Raw genomic sequence first — 21369 nt, 5'->3', positions numbered from 1 at the left:
AGAATTCTAGATTCCCATTGAAACCCCATTGAAAAGAGAGTGACCTCAAAAGAAAGAAAATCCTGGTTGGTTTGTCCTCGGGGTTTCGCCTGCCAAATAAGTTCTGTTATACTCACAGACATCATTCAAACAGTTTTATAAACTTCAGTGTTTTCTATCCAAATCTACCAATAATATGCATATCCTGTCCTATCCTATCCATTTTCCCTGTTGGTAATGCTGGTGTGATTAACACTGAGGCTCAGGGGAAGTGAGATGGGTCTCATTAGGTTCTCTGAAAGTCAAAGTGAAGCAGCTATGGCTAACTGTGCCCCTCCAGTGAGTGCTTAGGGCTGAAACAAAGAGATGTTAGTGGAACATGTGAGTGTGCTGAAGTTGTGGTCGATATTCACTTGTCCCTGGTGGTGGCTGCTCCAAGTCTCACATTGTTGCTTACATATCAGATGGAGCTTGTTGCTTGTGACCATGGGCCTAGTGAAGGAAGTCAGGCTCTTTGTTTAGAATCAGAGGGGTTACAGGTTGTCCCTTGGTTTGTTCAAGTCAGAGACTTTTGGCAGGAACAAATTACCTGAGTGTAGAATTTGATGGTTTTGGTTTTTCAGAATGGCTTTATCTCAGAGTTGAGTGTTTCTGTAGTCAGGTTGTGTAACTGCAGCGCTAGTGTTTATTAGTGATTGGAAACCAAGGCTTTCTGAGGGCTTCAGTGCTGTCACCAAATTCTGCCAAAAACGGTTCATTACTCAGAGCTTCATTATCTGCTGGTAAGCAATAATTGATCAGATATACATTTTTTTCTCTCCACTTTTTCAGCAAAACTCCATGGCGCAGCAGTAAGTTGTTGGCTTTAGTAGCCTATAATCAGTTGGAATACCAGGTTTGCATCTTACATCATTCTTCCCTTTAAGTTGACTATTTAAAAAAAAAAAAATGGAATATATGGCATTATTTAGAAAGTGGTTTCATGTCAAGCTAAAGTGTACTGTTAGCTAGTGTTAGCTGGCTGGCTCCCTAGCTAACGTTAGGTGGCGTGACGTGATGTGTGCGATCTTACATGTTGTTTACCTTGCTAGGTTAATTGTTTATCTAGGTAGCCTAGCTACATGTCTAGTGTACAACACCTGTTGAATATGGCCGGTGTCAGTAAAAGTCTGCAAAAAAGCATAATGAAACTGTTGCCAGCAGAGCTGTTTTCATGTTATCCAGAGGTAAACAAATCATCGGCCAGAGAGTCAAGTGTGTGCTCTGAATGCAAGGAGATGGGTGGGGCTAAAGCTTAAGAGGGTGTGAACAATGTTGAACGGGTGTAGACAAAGAAGTGCTCTCTCACCGAAACACTAAATTGCCATTTTCTCAAAAGTGATTTTACAAGTTTATCAACTTTCAAAGCAGAATAATGTTCCCATTGTACCTCAAATGCAGTGTATGATATAGCTCTGAGTCTCTACTTTTATCCAATGTAAAAAACTGAAATTCTAATTTCGCTACGTAAGACCGAATCCATGTGGTGAGTCACATATTTGTAAGTACGGTGTCCAGTAGAGGTCGGTGTTTGAAAGCAGCTTGGAATCGAAGAAACCACCATAACCAGTGGGATCTCGCACGATTTGAAAAAGCACATGATCAAACAAAGCTTCGGACATCATTGGGGACTCCTGAGTGGCGCAGTGGTCTAAGGCACTGTATCGCAGTGCTAGAGGCGTCACTACAGACACCCTTGTTCGAATCCAGGCTGTATCACAACCGGGCGTGATTGGGAGTCCCATAGGGCGGCTCACAATTGGCCCAGCGTTGTCCGGGTTTGGCCGATGTAGGCCGTCATTGTAAATAAGAATATGTTCTTAATTGACTTGCCTAGGTAAACAAAGGTTACATTTAAAAATATATATAAAATAAAGACATACTTCTGATAAAGTGATACACGCATCGCCACACTACTTCAATGTTTTGATGCATGCCTTGGAGCTCCAGTATCAAAAGTAACATCACTAGTGCTTATAGTGTCCATATTTTGTCTCTTCAGATAATTAAGGACGTTTTATGGAAAAGAAATAGGGGGGAAAAATATAAAAGTTAGGAAAATTCAAGAAAGTAGATAGAGGTGAATATGGGTTTTTGATGTTCGTGTTAAGATACTATCCAGGATACACTTCCACACTCTATCCCCAGATGGCAGCAACTGGATCTAGGTGCTGAGCTTAGCCTTTATAAGCACATCAGCTGCAGCCAATTAGGGTGATCATCAGTCCCAGCTGGAATAGCTGTTGGTTTTGTTTGGGCATGCCCTTGTCAACATATTTATGTTTCGTCATCATCTGAACAAATAATAGTCCGCTTGGACTGGCTTACCAAGAGATCAACAAGGAGCTGGCCCTGGACATAAGGTAAGGTGGCTGTTTCCTGGGTACATACAGTGCATTCAGAAAGGATTCAGACCCCTTGATGTTTTACCACATTGTTACGTTAGCCTTATTCTTCTAAAATGTATTAAATAAGTCTTCAATCTACACATAGCGAAAACGGGTTTAGACATTTTTGCAAATTCTATAAAAAATAAAGGGCATACTTTATTTACATAAGTATTCAGACCCTTTGCTATGAGACTTGAAATTGAGCTCTGGTGCATCCTGTTTCCAATGATCCTCCTTGATGTTCCTACAACTTGATTGGAGTCCAACGAAGACAACGCAGGAGTGGCATCGAGACAAGTCTCAATGTCCTTGAGTGGCCCAGCCAGAGCCCGGAATGGAACCCATCTCTGGAGAGAACTGAAAATAGATGTCCAGCAATGCTCCCCATACAACCTGACAAAGCATTCACAAGAAGACTCGATGCTATAATCGCTGCCAAAAGTGCTTCAAACAAAGTACTGAGTAAAAGGTCGGAATTATTATGTAAATGTAATAGTTTTTTAAAAATAAATTTGCAAAGAATTTGAACCCTTTTTTTCCTGTGCCATTATGGGGTATTGTGTGTAGATTGAGGGGGGTGGGAGGGAGAAACAATTTAATATTTTTTTTAATAAGGCTGTAACAAAATGTGGGAAAATTCAAGGGGTCTGAATACTTTCCGAAGGCACTTTAAATTATCAGTATTTTATTTGGACGGGCAAGGAGGTACAGTAGGGCGGGCCAGGCCCCCTAAGGCCTGCCAATAACGGCCCTGCCCGTAGGGATATATCATAGGGAGTGAGCGACTCATCACTGGTTCATACACACAGGATAGAGCCTAGTTAATACAACACTACAGAGATAGAAATGGCGTCTTTTTGTAGGCTCTAACTCCACTCTATGGGGAAATTAATGGCGTTTTTGTATAAATGCAGAAAATAAGTTTGGTGGTAAACACAGGCTTAGGAAATCTTATGTTTTGTTATGATAATCTTTCAGCCAACATCACTGTGAATATTGAAGCATTTATGTAATCATAAGACGCACAAAGGCTTCAATTCATAAAGGTGACTGACTATCTCATAGAACAAAACGTATAAGATCTCCTAAACCTGTGTTGACCTCAGACCTTATTTTTGGCATTTACCCCAAAACCCTATTCTTTCCCCACAGGAATGGCTGAACAAACCAGAGGTAACTCATTTCCATTTTTTAGGACTACAAGCTGGTGAGTTCAACACCATGCTTAAGTGCCCGTGGGAAGATTCATTAAGTTGTAATGATTTCAATGATAGATACAACTTCAGTTTCACAGACAACATTGTTAATAAATGTAGTGTATAACAAGCGGTATTGTGTTATAGGTTTGATTATGATAATGCCCTCTCTTACCTATCCAGCTTGAGTCTGGGTCCGCTCCTGATTTCTGGGCCACAGAAGCAACCTGGGTTGGTATTGCCTGAGAGGGTACAGTCTGCCCTTGGATCTTCCTCAAGGTCAAATCTGTTTCTTCATTAGACAGTTGATTCATCAGTGAGAGCAGCTCCTTGGTCCCCTCATGCTGAGGAAAAGAAACACTGAACACATCCTTCCGTGTCCTACACAGGACTCATAACAAGGCAGTTATTGTAGGGGTGCGCCTCAACAGTCTCCAGTGGCTTCCTCCATCTTCTCCTTTCTTTAATTTGCACTGATCTGAACAGCAGATAGGTGAAAGCATTATGGTATTTGTTTTCACCTGTCCATTCAGATCAGTATGAGCAGAGAACAGAATAGTGACAGTGAGCCACCTCAGACTATTGAGATGCACCCAAAACCTTGGGTAAGGTGCCACACTGTACCTTGATTTTGAGCTTGGCTCTGTTGATGTCATTGCAGGAGCGGAGACACTCCCCCACCACCATGCCCCTCACACACTATGCTGCTGTCTAGGAGGCTCTGCATCCCTCCCAGCATGAACTGCAGCAGCTCTGACAGGAGAAAGGACACGAGGGTTGTGATTATTAAGCACCAAACAGAAGAAAACTGACTTCAAGGTGGGACTACATGGACACTTCCTATAACAAAACGCTCAGTGTTCATAGGCTTTTTTTTGGGGGGGGGGGGGGGGATTTTTATGAATACAACCCAGAGGCGGACAGGTCAAAGTAGAGTGAACAGCTCTCATCGTGTGACAATACTGTACCTGAGCGTAGCGCTGCATCACTCAGCCACACACACCGCAGCAGAGCATGGCGGCCCAGGCCTGGCACAGCGACAGCAGCACCTAGACACACGCATAAATAAATGCACATATCATCACAACACTAAAGACTTTGTTGTACACTCACCTGTATAAGTAGTGGACTCTCCCTGTCTGAGCCAGGTAGCCCAGAATAATCCTCAAAACATGAGTCTGGGAATGAAGTTGAAGACTTCAAACACTAACCCTGCAGAAAGAGACAATTATGTAACTCTCTGATGAATGGAAGTGTTGCAGTTGACAATCAATGCAGGACAACACACGTTGAACACAGCCTTAATGACCACTGTGTCCCTGAACAAGCCTTCCCCAGGGCATGGGTCACAAATGTCAGGGAGCAGTCTTTTCCATCAGGTAACAGTGACTGAGTGACACAATACATGTTTGAAGACTAGTTAAAGTTAACCATAAATAGACCTGTAATCAGAATGTACTATACTGCATTCAATAATTTATATATTCTGCATGGATGTAAACCTCAGCCTGACAGGTTCTCTCCAGCGCTGTCAAGAATGTTTATAAAATACAATTAAGTACTTTCTCCCCAACAATCAAACAAGTATAATGGCAACGTTTAGAGCTTGTCAGTGAAATATACAGTGCCTTCAGAAAGTATTCAGACCCCTTGACTTTTTCCAAATTTGTTAAGTTTAGGCCTTATTCTTATCCCCCCACCCCCCATCAACCCCATATTGACTGAGCAAAAACTGGTTTTTATCAAATGTCTGCTAATTCATTACAAATAAACTGAAATATCACACTACACAAGTATTCAGACACTATGGGTTTCCTTGTCACCTCCCTGACCAAGACCCTTCTCCCCCGATTTATCAGTTTGGCTGGGCGGCTAGCTCTAGGAACAGTCTTGATGGTTCCAAACTTCTTCCATTTAAATATGATGGAGCCCACTGTTCTTTGGGACCTTCAATGCTGCATACATTTTTTTGGTGCCCTTCCCCAGATCAGTGCCTCGAAACAATCCTCTCTTGGTGCTCTACAGACAATTCCTTCGACCTCATGGCTTGGTTTTTGCTCTGACATGCACTGTCAACTGTGGGACCTTTATATAGACAGGTGTGTACCTTTCCAAATCATGTCTAATCAAATGAATTTACCCCAGGTGGTCTCCAGTCAAGTTGTAGAAACATCAAGTATGATCAATCAAACAGGATGCACCGGAGCTCAATTTCGAGTGTCGAGGGTCTGAATACTTATGCAAGTAAGGTATGTTTTATTTTTAATAAATTTTAAACATTTATAAAAACCTGTTTGCGCTTTGTCATTATTGGGTATTGTATGTAGATTGCTGAGGAAATGTTTTATTTAATGAATTTTAGAATAGAGCTGTAATGTAACAAAGTGGAAAAAGGTCTGAATGCTTTCTGAAGGCACTGTAACCAAATGGAATAATTCCCCCCTGTATGAACACTTATCGTTCTTTTCTTATCTACATAAATATCGGATCATCCTGAAAGGGAAAGACCCCCGCCAAAAATATAGCTTTTTGGAATTCAAAAAAAGCTATGCAAAACCCAATTGTGAAATGACATACCTTGTTTAACAGTTCACCAACACCATGCTGATCTGTGGGGGGAGAAAAAATGGACAAAAGCATGGCAATATATAAAAACTGTTCTGTTGACATTATCCTACCATGAAAGTTAAGTTATGCCACTGGTATGACTATCACTTGCTAGTTATTACGGCTGTCACTCAGCAATAACAAAACTCTGGTAAGAACGCACAGCTCTAGTTTAACTTGGTCACTGAGGGTGCTCAGACACATGTACACAGAGGGGGTGAAAGATTAAACAATGTGGACCCAGTTAATCATTTCGCTTGCTTAAAACATGTTTGACTGACAATCTAATACAAATGGTGCAGTAATCAAATGTATCATTTCAGAAAAGTGCGTGACAACAGTAGGTACATTTAGCTAGCCAACCACATTCCTCTTCAGCGCCATATTAAGCCCTTCTTATTTGGCTGGACACATGCAATTTTTAACACTTTTTTCTGTTAACTAGTTAATTGCATCCGCTGTGTATCCCCGTTTCATAATATTACCACATGACCCAGCTGCTTGCCGCAGTTTGAAGTAATCACGAAAAAAAATAGGCCTTATGTTAGGGCATTTTCTTATGTCGAGCTAGCTAGCTTCTTAGCTTTGACAGGGCACGTAATTGCTCGGACAAATTTCACCCTCCTTTCCCACGACGATTTAACCCCCCCAGGCAAAAAAGTAGGTATCATACAGTGTAACATTCATGAGTACAAATACAAAATATCACGACTCTAAGTGCATGTTAATTGATAAAAAGACGCCCTCACTTCTACATGTGAACAAAATGTAGTTTATGCTCTTAAATTATTAACTCACGACGACCAGCTCCAGTTACCTCAAATCGCTCTTCATTTAGGTTATGGGCGATAACGTTCATTGATTTTGTTGCCATGACACCCATACCTACGAAACACAAAGAGGATCAAATGAAAAAAGTAGTTTTCCTGCTGGTAGACAGAGATCCTTAGCGGAATGAGAATGTGTTTCTCAGCTGGCAGATTTGGAATCATATGCAGGCGATGCGATTCAAGAGCAATAAATGGATTCACATTAAACACATTAAAACAATAGTAATGAAATGCATTAAATTATTTCAATGTTTTTTATTCCCTATTTTTAAAATGTCATTCATGCTGCAGTAGACACATTTTCATGGTGCAGTGGATGGTGCAATATTTACCTGATATGAGAAGCTGACACCCTAAGCAGGTCAGTGAATCCAAATGGTAGTTTGGAAAAAATACCGAATTCCAAATGTTATAAATTCAGTTATGCACCCAACAGGCCGTTTTCAGTAATATTCTGCCTATGTCTGACATCTGACAAGTTAAATGTCAACAAAAAATATAGATATTGTGGATATTTCCATGAAGTCCCCTTAATTTAATCAATATAGGCTATGCAATATATGGTTATTTTCGTGTATCTCTTGTTTTCAATACAGCAAGCTAGAGGTCAGGCTGATCTTTGGCTAAGTTTGGACTAAAAGTGATGGACTAAACACATGGGATGTCTATTTTTGGGGGCGAAATAGTATGGAACGCCGATTGGGTCTTTACGTGTCAAAGATTCACGTCAAATAACACTATTTGGTGCGTCAAATAAGTATTACATTTGACACGTCAAATAATACAATTCTATTAAAGAATTGTATTGTATTGCATTTGCACGTACAAGCCAAGCGCCACCATTACGATCACTGTCAAAGCTGTACAATACGGCATTATTTGTTTGACCGAATGGGAAAATGTTTGTCAGCATTTTCAATTAGATCAGGATCAAAAATGTTTGCAAATATCTTCGATACCCCAGAAGTTGCTAATAACATATCTCTAGCTAGCTTTAGCTTGGTACATTGCTAGCACCAATGCAACCCGCCTGAAAACAATGACCAGTAAAAATGACAGTCATTTTCAATATTCTTAACAATGATTGATTCCTCAATGTGAGTAAGTATTAACTAGATAGCCACTTGCTTGTTCTCCTGTTGAAATTACTAGCTAGCCAGCTACTTAACCCTGTTACTCAAAACTAACCTTATAAGCAGCCAGCTAGCTTCATCTGGCTAGTATGGCTTGACCGGAACAGGTTATGTGCTGTGAAACTAGCCACAATAGCAGAAATTGCGTGTTGCCTTCAAAATAAGTCACTCTTTGAAATTGATACAGAAGGTTACAATTGGTGGAATCATGCCATATTTAGACTAGATAATGTTAAACAAGGTTAGAGTATTGGAATGTGGAGCATTGAAATGGGGTATCAGTCTACTCGGTAATACCCACAGAACACAACTGTGTAGAGTTTACGCAAATATTAGCTCTTATTTTCAAGCATTTTGCTACACCGGCAATAACATCTGCTAAATATGTGTATGTGACCATTACAATTTGATTATTGTGGGACTTTGACTGTGGGAAATCACTTCCCTAAAGTCAGCCTATTGTGCGTATTGACATTCACATTCCACTGTACAGCCTTACCTAAGGATTGGGGATCAATTAAAATGGGGTATCAGTCTACTCAGTACCCAAGTGCTTTTTTTCCCCAAAGTCCTCAGAGTTATCAGGCTGTATTGTTTTCCCTCTGGAATAGTGTTCAATACATATATAGTAGGTTGACTGGAACAATAAATGTGACTCAATTCAGCGTTTTTAGAGTCCCGTAATAAGAGCTACGACGCTACTATTCTCTGGGTGTCACTGCGTAGATTGATACCACTTGTCATTGATCCACAATCCATAGGTAAGGCTGTACAGTGAAATAAGTATGCCCCACAACGCAATTCTAAAGTCTAATAAATCCAGTGTGTTTTCAGATTTTTTTTTAAATAAATGATTGTATTTTGTTGACTTTATAAGAACATTCCATCCTCGTTTAGCATGATCTATTCCATTCTGTCATGATTCAACTATTTGTATTCATTTGCATCACTTTCATTGAGAGACGTTTACTTTGAAGGCGAACAGCAAATTCCACTTGTCTAAGCCTTTATTCACATAGGTGGATCCGACCACCATTAATCAAATAAGAACTGTCTTATAAATTAGTGGTATTTTAGATGACACCTAGCTAGCTAATTATAGCTACGGAAACAGATCGTCGTTTTTGGGGAAGAACATTGTCTTCACCCATCAGCTAGCTAGCGTTTTTATGACCAGCACTGTCCAGAGCTTGGGGAAGTGTGTCTGCGCTCGTGCGGCAGGTGCGTGAGACAACTTCATCAGCGTCATAGCATAGGTAACAGCGAATCGTTAGTGGCAAAGACAGACCTGATACCGCCCAAAATTCAACGTTCATGGACGTAACGTGGTGAGTGGGCTTCATCAAAAACTGCATCGCCGTCGATCACATGGTTTTTGTGAAGTTCATGCATCCGATATGCAGGCGCAAGTCAGACAGTTGTATCCTCATAATGCACATACTTGGAAAGGCAGACAAAATGTATCACCTCGAACGTACCCATTTCCATTCAATAAACCCGCATAGCAACTGCGATTTCAGAGCCAATCACTTTGGGGCTCCGTGTGACGTCTTGTTTGTTGACACGTGAATTAGCTAGCCACCTGTGAAACGTCATTGCAGCAGGGAAACATCACTCCTTGGAATGTCAACCAGCATTTTCTGCCTAGAAACACAACTAACGGGAACATGGACACATAGTATCTCGTGGGGGTCGCTTGCATAGGGTAAAACTTTTTTGTATAGGCATCTAGTGTACACCTTTATCATGTAGCATAGTGTTCATGAAGCATACTCCTGAATGCATAGATCTGCTCGCTTTCAACCTTAAAGACTATTTGCTACTGTGCTGTAAGGTTAGCTATGATATTTCTCGCAAGTTAGGTTACTCTAAATGGCTTTCAAGTTGGCTATAGTGCAGCCACAAATGTTCAACTATAAACACATTGATTTCACCAGCTTCCTTATAATGAGCATAATATACAGTCTAGGGAAAGGTCTTCTTTAGCCTTATGTTTTGATTAGTTGTGAGGGTGAGTTGCTTTGAGGAGAAATTTGGTCCACCAATTGTCTTTCACAAGAGGGCAGCATAGAGAGCAGCAGGGGTTGTCAAAAGCCACAGATTGCATTCTATATAGCAACATGCAGTGACTTATTCTGAAGCTGCATGACTTTGTTAGGATATTTTATCTGAATAATTTGCTGTAGACCTAAGTGTTCTCGAAAGAGGTTTAGAACTCTTGGCATAGGACCTACCTAGACTGACAGATTTAAGGTTGTGGGGTCAAGTCCCACGCGGACTGCAGTCAGATCTGTAGTTGAATTGTTGTCAGTCAGTGTCAGTGGGATGTGGCCACTCCAATCTTTAGGGATTTCATATCCCGACGCAAGAGGGTATAGGTATAAATGTCGATGTAGCATCGTAGTAACATCTGACTCTATCAAAATGTTGGATCCCTTTGGGTTGGACTGACAAACAACTGCACGCTAAAAAAAAAATGTATGTCCAGTCACAAACTCTGACGTGACTGGCTGAGTTTGAATCTCCTGTCTGCCTCAAGACTTGTAGCTCGCAGAGGTAAAGCTTAGGCATTCACTCGAGGAGCTAATGCACGTCTTCAGGTCTCAGGCAAGGTTACTCATTATCAAAGCATGGTTCCTAATGTCTTAAGCTCAATTTAAACCTGGTTTTAACATGTTTCCTTTGTCCTGATTTTGTCCCCATTCTGATTGTGCCCACATTTTCAGACATGCATCTACACATAAAATAGGTTGCTTATTCGTCCACTGTGTCTGGATTGTGACCAGTTTTCCTGGTACCTCCCTGTATGCAAATTATGAGGTTCTTTAAAACGTATATTCATTTACTTACTTTAAGCGACATATTGCATCAATAAGTCAATAGGACAGTGGCACAGAGGTCTAAGGCACTGCATTGCAGTGCTAGAGGCGTTACTACAGACCCGGGTTCGAACCCGGGCTATATGACAACCGGCCGTGATTGGGAGTCCCATAGGGTGCGCACAGTTGGCCCACCGTCGTCCGGGGTAGGCCGTCATTGTACATAATAATTTGTTCTTAACTGACTTGCCTAGTTAAATGACATTTTAAAATTGCACTGGTGCACCTTGTGAACAACGTGAGGTGAACATCGCAGATTACAGTGTGAGCACAGTCTTTAATCTCACTCATCTCAATGTCTTCGGTGCTGCACGTGGCAATGTAATTTAGTTGAATCTACCTTTTAAGAATGGGCGTAATATGCTACTTTCCTGCTTTCCTACTTTCCTAAGCTTCCTGCTTTCATTTTTGCTTGTAAGCAGGAATCAGGAGGATATAATTATTGTCAGATTTGACAAATGGAGGGAGAGCTTTGTTTGCATCTCTGTGTGTGGAGTATAGGTGGTCCAGAGTTATTTTCCCTCTGGTTGTACATGCTGATAGAAATTTGGTCAAATGGATTTAAGTTTCCCTGCATTAAAGTCCCCGGCTACTAGGAGCGTCATCAACGCTGCATCTGGGTGAGTGTTTTCTTTGCTTATGGCGGAATACAGCTCATTCGATCTTAGTGCCAGCCTCTGACTGTGGTGGTATGTAAAACCGCTACAAAGAATACAGACGATAATTCTCTTGGTAGGTAGTGTGGTCTACAGCTTATCATGAGAAACTCTACCTCAGGCGAGCAATAGCTAGAGACTTCCTTAGATATCGTGCACCAGCTGTTGTTTACAAAAATACATAGACCGCCACCCCTTACCAGACGCCGCTGTTCTATCCTGCCGGTACATCGTATGACCAGTATGTTGATATTGTCGTCGTTCAGGCACGACTCCATGAAGCATAAGATATTACAGTTTTTAATGTCCCGTTGGTAGTTTAATCTTTCCAGTAACTTGTCCATTTTATTGTCCAAATATTACACGTTTGCTAGCAGAATTGAGGGAAGTGGGGGTTTATTCGATTGCCTCCGACTTCTCAGAAGGCAGCCTGCTCTCCGGCCTCTCTTTCTCTGTCACGCAGACCACTGGGGTCGGGGCCTGTTCCTGAGGGAGTTGTATATCATCCGCCTTCAGCGTCGTGAAAGAAGAAAAAGGATTCTACTAGTCTGTGGTGAGTAATCGCAGTCCTGATGTCTAGAAGTTATTTTCGGTCATAAGAGATAGTAGCGGCAACATTATGTACAACGAGTAATTTTTTTTGTTACAAACGACGCAGATAAACGAGAAAAAACACAATTGGTTGGGGGAATGTAAAACGTCTGCCTTCTGCTCCCCCGCCATCTTACTCTCCATGATCTGTGTTAAGTTTTACAGAGTTTTTAAAATGGCAAAGCTGACAAATTGCACTCAGTGCTTTGAGCAGCGCTCTCCATAGTTATACTGAGGAGAGCAGAGTGCCGACCACCCTACTAAGTTAGCGGAGTAAAAGTTTGAGTAAAACGCCACTCACCTTGATTCTTTCAGCACTTACCAGTCTTCCCTGCTACCACTTCAGTCATGGTGATCTGCCGCTGCTGTGGGAACTGTTCAGACATTTTCATATGATTTGCTGAATCGAAGTGACTGTTGATTTATCGACTTTCTCTAGTTTCCAAAAACATTTGGAAATTGTTTCGCATGGTCGTTAGCTGTCATTTTTGTTGACAAATGAGATTGATTTCTGTTCATTGTCAGCCTTCAACAATCACCCATCATCTTCGCACTTGAATACGCTGACAGGGCAGGGGGAAAAACACTGTTGACGAGTGGTTGGATTGGGCCATTTTCCACGGTAACAGTGCAGTAATTGGTCAAAATTACAAACCTGCTTTTGATTGGACCCTTTTATGCGCTAAAAGTATGGGGATTGGTCAAAATTGTGAGCTCTTGCATAATATCACATTTATTTATAAAGCATCAGCTGATATCTGAAAGTGCTGTACAGAAACCCAGCCTAAAACCCCAAACAGCAATCAATGCAGGTGTAGAAGCACGGTGGCTAGGAAAAACTCCCTAGAAAGGCCAAAACCTAGGAAGGAACCTAGAAGAACCAGGCTATGAAGAGGCTATGAGGCCAGTCCTCTTCTGGCTGTGCCGGGTGGAGAACAGAATATGGCCAAGATGTTCATGGATGTCCAGCAGGGTCAAATAATAATCACAGTGGTTGTAGAGGGTGCAACAGGTCAGCACCTCAGGAGTAAATGTCAGTTGGCTTTTCATAGCCGATCATTCAGAGTATCTCTACCGCTCCTGTTGTCTCTAGAGAGTTGAAAACAGCAGGTCTGGGACAGGTAGCACGTCCAGTGAACAGGTGAGAACAGTTGAAACTGGAGCAGCAACACGGCCAGGTGGACTGGGGACAGCAAGGAGTCATCAGGCCAGGCAGTCCTGAGGCATGGTCCTAGGGCTCAGGTCCTCAGAGAGAGAATTAGAGAGAGCATACTTAAATTCACACAGGACACTGGATAAGACAGGAGAAATACTCCAGACATAACAGACTGACCCTAGCCCCCCGACACAAACTACTGCAGCATAAATACTGGAGGCTGTGACAGGAGGGGTCGGGAGACACTGAGGCCATGTCCGACGATACCTCCGGACAGGGCCAAACAGGCAGGATATAACCCTACCCACTTTGCCAAAGCACAGCCCCCACACCACTAGAGGAATATCTTCAACCACCAACCATCAACCACCGTTGCGGAGATCTTTGTGGGCTATACTCGGCCTTGTCTCAGGAAGGTATCCTGAGACAAGGCCGAGTATAGCCCACAAAGATCTCCGCAACGGCACAACCCAAGGGGGGAGCGCCAACCCAGACAGGAAGATCATGTCAGTGACTCAACCCACTCAAGTGACGCACCCCTCCTAGGGACAGCATGGAAGAGCACCAGTAAGCCAGTGACTCAGCCCCTGTAATAGGGTTAGAGGCAGAGAATCCCAGTGGAGAGAGAGAGGAACCAGCCAGGCAGAGACAACAAGGGTGGTTCGAAGCTCCATTGCCTTTCCGTTCACCTTCACACTCCTGGGCCAGACTACACTCAATCATAGGTCCTACTGAAGAGATGAGTCTTCAATAAAGACTTAAAAGTTGAGACCAAGTCTGCGTCTCTCACATTGGTAGTCAGACCATTCCATAAAAATGGAGCTCTATAGGAGAAAGTCCTGCCTCCAGCTGTTTGCTTAGAAATTCTAGGGACAGTTAGGAGGCCTGTGTCTTGTGACCGTAGCGTATGTGTAGGTATGTACGGCAGGACCAAATCACAAAGATAGGTAGGAGCAAGCCCATGTAATGCTTTGTAGGTTAGCAGTAAAACCTTAATCAGCCTTAGCCTTAACAAGAAGCCAGTGTAGGGAGGCTAGCACTGGAGTTTTATGATCACATTTTTTGGTTGTAGTCAAGATTCTAGCAGTTTATTTAGTGCTTTATCCGGGTAGCCGGAAAGTAGACCATTTCAGTAGTCTAACCTAGAAGTGACAAAAGCATTAATACATTTTCAGCATTATTTTTGAACAGAAAGTTTCAGATTTTTGCAATGTTACGGAGATGGAAAAAAGCAGTCCTTGAAACAGTCTTGATATGTTTGTCAATAGAGAGATCAAGGTCCCGAGTAATGCTGAGGTCTTTCAGCTTTATTTGAGACGACTGTACAACCATCAAGATTAATTGTCAAATTCAACAGAAGATATCTTTGTTTCTTGGGACCTAGAACTAGCATCTCTGTTTTGTCAGAGTTTAAAAGTAGAATATTTGCAGCCATCCACTTCCTTATGTTTGAAATACAGGCTGCTGATTGGTTGATATATATATATTTTTTGCATTGAATTATGCGATCACGGAATCCTGGAGGGACTGGTATTGTACATGTTGTATTGTAGATATCTAGTGGTGTAATGATGTACCGTTATCTTTTGTTTTATGTGTAATGTAAATGTAAGCCTTAATGTGTTTGGACCCCAGAAACAGTGGCAGCAGCTAATGAGGATTTCTAATAAATACAAATATTACTCTGCCCCTCAGTGACTGCCCCTCAGCTCTGCCTCCATGGGCGCATAGGCCATGCCAACATTGCTTGGATTGTTTTGCCAGATATTTGCTATGAGGGGGAACTGCATAAATTATAACAGCACAAAGTAAATGGACCGTCCTGGGGTGCTCAAATGTACGTTCAGTCAGAACTTCTGGGTCTGCTCTCGTCTCCCTCCCAATATGTATCTAGTGCCAGACTTGCTTACTTACTTTCTTGAGATTAGATCTGCTCGATCAGGTACAGATGGTGCTAATTGTAATTAACTTAATAATAATAATAAAGGTCATGGGACCTGATAAACCGGACATCTACATCCAACTGTAGTCGAAGGACAGAGGGATACACTAGCTAGAACCTTGTGAATCTGGTAGGAGAGAACCATGACGTTGGCTTATTGTTTCCCCACCATGTTGTTAATTAATCAGCTTCTACTGTAGGTGACAGGGTGACATGTTGTATACTAAAACAAATAATTAGGTACATTTTTGCATCATAATTTGTTGTTGGTCAAATTAACCAGTTATCTACATTAAGCAGATTGCTTGCTAGTTAGTTCCCATGCCAATTTCAAGTCTTTCTAAACAAATATCTGACTAACTCAAACATGAAATTATTTCAGAATGACTGGCTAGCGCATCATGCTTTTGACATTGTTAGCTAGCTATTCCCAGTTAGATAATGTGTTTACTTATCACATCTGCATGCTTGTTGCGTTCTCCCTGGTGCACTCGTTCATACGCGAGCTGGCTGCTCGTTCTACAGAGTATAATCTGTTCAAAGCAGTGGCTGCATGTACAGCAGTGGCCATTCGGTTTTGGCATGCAAAAGTGAAATGGTTGTATTTATGCTGTTGTTCAAATGCACATATCGCTTTATCTATCTTCTCAAAGAAACTACCGGTTGTTCAAGAACTTGGCATCATATTTCTTTCATTCTGCATGGATGACAACTTCAACCACTTCACGCTCTGGGTATTCAGCAAATTTAGGGGCCGCCACTGACTTAGCCTTAGCTCACACAGTTAAAACAGAAACCTGTTAAATTACCGAGTATGCTACAAAATGCATCTTCAAATTGTGCAACACATTTATACAAACAGGTCTGGAAAGGGTTGATCTTTACACATGAATGTTTGCATATGTTGGCTTTACACATGGATGTTTACGTTGGCTTTTATATTATTTTAATAAAGTATTGTAAATTACCTTTTAGTAAAGGGCTAAACAGAACCAAAGGGGGAAAAAGCGGCATGCTAGGTCAACGACCATGGTTTAGTTTCCTTCAAATTATTGATAAGTGATTTAAGCAATACACACACAAGTATGTGCACACCCCTTCAAATGAGTGGATTCTGCTATTTCAGCCGCTGACAGTACCAGTCAAAAGTTGACACACCTACTCATTCCAGGATTTCTTTCTTTTTACTATTTTCTACATTGTATAATAACAGTGAAGACATCAAAACTATGAAATAACACATATGGAATCATGTAGTAATTAAAAACTGTTAAATAAATAAATATATTTTAGATTCTTCAAAGTAGCCACCCTTTGCCGTGATGACAGCTTTGCAGACGCAGAGTAGGTGAACGGATCTCCACGTGTAGTTCCCACCGTGAAGCATGGAGGGGGGGTGGTGACATTTGCTGGTGACAATCAGTGATTTTATTTAGAATCCAATCACACTTTACCAACATGGTTACCACAGCATTCTGCAGCGATATGCCATGCCATCTGGTTTGCGCTTAGTGGGACCATCAGTTGTCTTTCAACAGGACAATGAACCAACAGCTCCAGGCTGTGTAAGGGCTATTTGACCAAGAAGGAGAGTGACGGAGTGCTGTATCAGATGCCCTGGCCTCCACAATCACCCTAGCTCAACCCAATTGAGATGGTTTGTGACTAGTTGGACCGCAGAGTGAAGGAAAAGCAGCCAACAAGTCCTTTCAAGACTGTTGGAAAAGCATTCCAGGTGAAGCTGGCTGAGAGAATGCCAAGAGTGTGCAAAGCTGTCAAGGCAACGGGTGGCTACTTTTGAAAGATTTTAGATCTAACACTTTTTCTGGTTACTACATGATTCCATATGTGTTATTTCAAAGTTTTGATGTCTTCACTATTATTATACAATGTAGAAAATAATAAAAATAAAGAAGAACCTTTGAATGAGTAGGTGTCCAAACAGTCTGGTATTGTATGGCTGTGTGCTCAGTTTTATATACGATCTCCATAGACACACATTGGCAGTGGAATGGCCTTACTGAAGAGCTGTGACTTTCAACGTGGCACCGTCATAGGATTCCACCTTTCCAACAAGTCAGTTTGTCTCATTTCTGCCCTGCTAGACCTTCCCCGGTCAACTGTAAGTGCTGTTATTGTGAAGTGGAAACGACTAGGAGAAATAACGGCTCAGCCGCGAAGTGGTAGGCCACACAAACTCACAGAACGGGATCGCCGAGTGCCGACGTGAGCTTCAGTGCTCAGTTGCAACACTCACTACTGAGTTCCAAACTGCCTGTGGAAGCATCGTCAGCACTAACTGTTCTTCAGGAGCTTCATGAAATGGGTTTCCATGGCCAAGCAGCAACACGCTAGCCTAGAATCCCCATGGGCAATGCCAAGCGGCGGCTGGAGTGGTGTAAAGCTCGCCGCCAATTGGACTCTGGAGCAGTGGAAACGCATTCTCTGGTGGGATGAATCGCACTTCACCATCTGGCAGTCCAACGGACGACTCTGGTTTTGCCGGATGCCAGGAGAACTCTACCTGCCCAAATGCATGGTGCCAACTGTAAAAGTTTTTGTGGAGGAATAATAGTGTGGGGCTGTTTTTCATGTTTGGGTTAAACCCATTCGTTCCAGTGAAGGGAAATCTTAACACTACAGCATACAATGACATTCTAGATGATTCTGTACTTGCAACTTTGTGGCAACAGCTTGGGGAATACCCTTTCCTGTTTCAGCATGACAATTCCCCTGTGCACAAAAGCGAGGTCCGTACAGAAATGGCTTGTTGATATCGGTGTGGAAGAACTTGACTGGCCTGCACAGAACCTATCCTCATTGAACACCTTTGGCATGAATTGGAAAGTAGACTGCGAGCCAGGCCTAATCCCAACATCTATGCCCGACCTCATTGTCCCTAGAATTTCTAAGCAAACTCCTGGAGACAGGGCTTTCCCCTATAGAGCACCGTCTTTACTGAAGACTCATCTCTTCAGTAGGTCCAATGATTGAGTGTAGTCTGGCACGGGTGCGAAGGTGAATGGCAAGGCAATGGAGTGATGAACCACCCTTGCTGTCTCTGCCTCTGACCCTATTATGGGGGCTGAGTCACTGGCTTACTAGTGCATGCCGTCCCTAGGCGGGGTGCGTCACGTCGTGCCATGCTTTTCCCCCGCTATATTTGACTTGAGTGGGTTGAGTCACAAACATGATATTCCTGTCTGGTTTTGCACCCCCTCTGGCTCGTGAGGTGGAGGAGATCTTTGTGGGCTGTACTCAGCCTTGTCTCAGGGAAGTAAGTTGGTAGTCTGATATCCCTCTAGTGGTGTGGGGGCTGTACTGTGGCAAAGTGGGTGTGGTTATATTGCCCCACCGTTCATCAGATGTGCTACCTTGTCCCCAACCTGCTGTTTTCGACCCCCTCCCTCTCTACCGCACCTGCTGTATCGACCTCTGAATGATCGTCTATGAAAAGCCAACTGACATTTACTCCTGAGGTGCTGACCTGCTGCACCCTCTACAACCACTGTGATTATTATTTGACCCTGCTGGACATCTAAGAACATTTGAACGATCTGGCCTTAATAGCCATGTACTCTTATCTCCACCCGGCACAGCCAGAATAGGACTGGCCTCCCCACAGAGCTTGGTCCCTTTCTAGGTCGCTTCCTAGGTTCCTGCCTTTCTAGGGAGTTTTTCCTAGCCACCGTGCTTCTACATCTGCATTGCTTGATTTCAAAATACAGAAATCATCCCTGTATGATGCATCATAGAGGGATGATATCTGTATTTTGAAAAGTAACATATCTTGACAACTTGATTACTGAAAAGCCAAATGTTATTTTTGTCAACAATAGACTAATAGTTTTTGGGTGGAGATTTCCTTTAAGGGTGTGGCTCTCCCATAGGCACTAATGCTATAGCAGCTGGTCTGGGCTACTTATTGACTAACATTGAAAAAATGAGTGAGTGGGATGTATCGCTTCCTCTTCTATGATCTTAATTCAAGTGTCCAGTTATTTTATTTTTTTGAGATGGTGGGACAACCGTGACGTCTGCAAAATTTCTACGCTTTCGTTGTCAGGATTAGTTTACGCTTCAAGGATATCCATACAGGATGTGCCTTCGACTACCTCCGGAGGTGGTCAGGAAGATCTAATCCCAATCAGATCACAATGCTTCTTTTGATCCTCCACACCTGTGGAAATGTGGGCACAACAGAATGTGTACCAGCTCAGGACAACAGATGCATGTTTGAACCAGGTATAAATGGGGCTAGTGATGCCACCTATCAATAACCCCATTTTATAAGCTACCTGGTGCTAACATGCAGCCTCCGGAGGTAGTCGGGTACCCGTTTTGTGTCTGGATATCTTACAAGTGTAGACGGATCTGGATGGTCAAACCATTTAAAATCATTATAATGGCCTCTAAAATCATTGACAGGTAGCACCATTGACTTATGGCATTAATATGGTCTTTAAATAAATAAATAAATAAATTAACAGATGGCAAATGGCTCATATTGAGCAAATCACAAAACCTACGTGTTAGCGCAAGGTGTAAACGGGGCTAATGATTTTAGAGGGCGGGATCATGATTTAAATGTTTTACTGTCCAGATCGGTCTACGCTTGGAAGATATCCAGACTCAATGCATGCCTGACTACCTCCGAAGGTGGGCAGGATGCGTATTTTAATCATCTGAAAATGTGGCCACAATTTGAATGTGGACAAGATCAGGACAGAGGAAGCAAGTTAGCACCAGGCATAGAGGGACTTTAGCCCTTTTTTAAACTTGGCAATAATTTGTCCCATGATTACATTGTGGTTCCAGCCAGTGACATTGGTCATGAATATTTGGTTTTGATTATGACCAGATAAGACTGTACTAGTCATAATCAAAAACAAATTGTGTCAGTGTTGTTCAGTCCAAATAAACTTGTTGATACCAGGTGTAGACACACTGACCGCTATTGGAGTACATGAGGATAATTAGTGATTGTATTTTAAATATTATTTTACCAGGTATGCATGGGATCTGACACTGTAGTGGTCTGACATCAAGCAATTGGGGAGGGCAGAGCTATTAGAAGACCACATAGCATGAAGACCGTGAGATCACTTTGAGCCAACCTAAGGAGTCACCCACCAAGCCCTCCTCCAGAACAATAGGTACAGTCCCCCGACCAGAGCTTCCCCGGTGTCAGGTGGCAGCAGGGGAGTGGATGACCAACTGGTAATGACAGAAGACAATTGCACACAAGAAGGCTTGTTTTCACTTTCTTTTATTGACATGTCTGATTTAATAGAGCATGGTGATATTGTTAAATAAAATATTTTTTTATCTACAGTGGGGCAAAATGATTTGATTTCTTCAAACCAAGCTGCTTACCTATTGCAGATTCAGTCTTCCCAGCTTGGTGCAGGTCTACAATTTTGTTTCTGGTGTCCTTTGACAGCTCTTTGGTCTTGGCCATAGTGGAGTTTGTAGTGTGACTGTTTGAGGTTGTGGACAGTCTTTTTTATACTGATAACAAGTTCAAACAGGTGCCATTAATACAGGTAACAAGTGGAGGACAGAGGAGCCTCTTAAAGAAATTACAGGTCTGTGAGAGACAGAAATCTTGCTTGTTTGTAGGTGACCAAATACTTATTTTCCACCATAATTTGCAAATAAATTCATAAAAAATCCTACAATGTGATTTTCTGGATTTTTTTTTTCTGGATTTTGTCTGTCATAGTTGAAGTGTCCCTATGATGAAAATTACAGGCCTCTCATCTTTTTAAGTGGGAGAACTTGCACAATTGGCGGCTGACTAAATACTTTTTTGCCCCACTGTAATCTGTTAAATTAAAATGAGTTGTTTTTAAATAAAGCTTCAATATCTTTAGACATTAACTAAACCTATTTCATTTAAGCATCTTATTGAAAATGGTAATCGATTTTGTGCAAAAACTAAACTTTGAGAAAGACAAATACAAAATCT

General features: G+C 42.1%; 2 long non-coding RNA genes across 4 annotated transcripts; one reads left to right on the top strand and one right to left on the bottom strand.

Annotated features, from left to right (window-relative positions):
- The first annotated feature begins 1930 nt into the window (after positions 1-1930).
- LOC110493843 lies at positions 1931-20831 on the top strand. Of its 2 annotated transcripts, XR_005036971.1 has the most exons (4): positions 1931-2381; positions 4266-4423; positions 12173-12262; positions 20408-20831. It is a non-coding gene; the product is annotated as an uncharacterized LOC110493843 (long non-coding RNA). The 2 variants fall into 2 exon arrangements; XR_002469196.2 differs by lacking the exon at positions 12173-12262 and having other exon boundaries at positions 1938-2381.
- Positions 2740-8210, bottom strand: LOC118940420. Of its 2 annotated transcripts, XR_005036973.1 has the most exons (7): positions 7374-8210; positions 7029-7096; positions 6182-6213; positions 4573-4816; positions 4229-4357; positions 3780-3948; positions 2740-2801 (listed from the first exon to the last, which is right to left on the bottom strand). It is a non-coding gene; the product is annotated as an uncharacterized LOC118940420 (long non-coding RNA). The 2 variants fall into 2 exon arrangements; XR_005036972.1 differs by lacking the exon at positions 2740-2801 and having other exon boundaries at positions 3003-3948.
- Positions 20832-21369: the final 538 nt, after the last annotated feature.

Source organism: Oncorhynchus mykiss, chromosome 17 (assembly GCF_013265735.2).
Source record: "Oncorhynchus mykiss isolate Arlee chromosome 17, USDA_OmykA_1.1, whole genome shotgun sequence".
Taxonomy (NCBI): Eukaryota; Metazoa; Chordata; class Actinopteri; order Salmoniformes; family Salmonidae; genus Oncorhynchus; species Oncorhynchus mykiss.
This window is presented reverse-complemented; position numbering and strand designations above follow the sequence as displayed.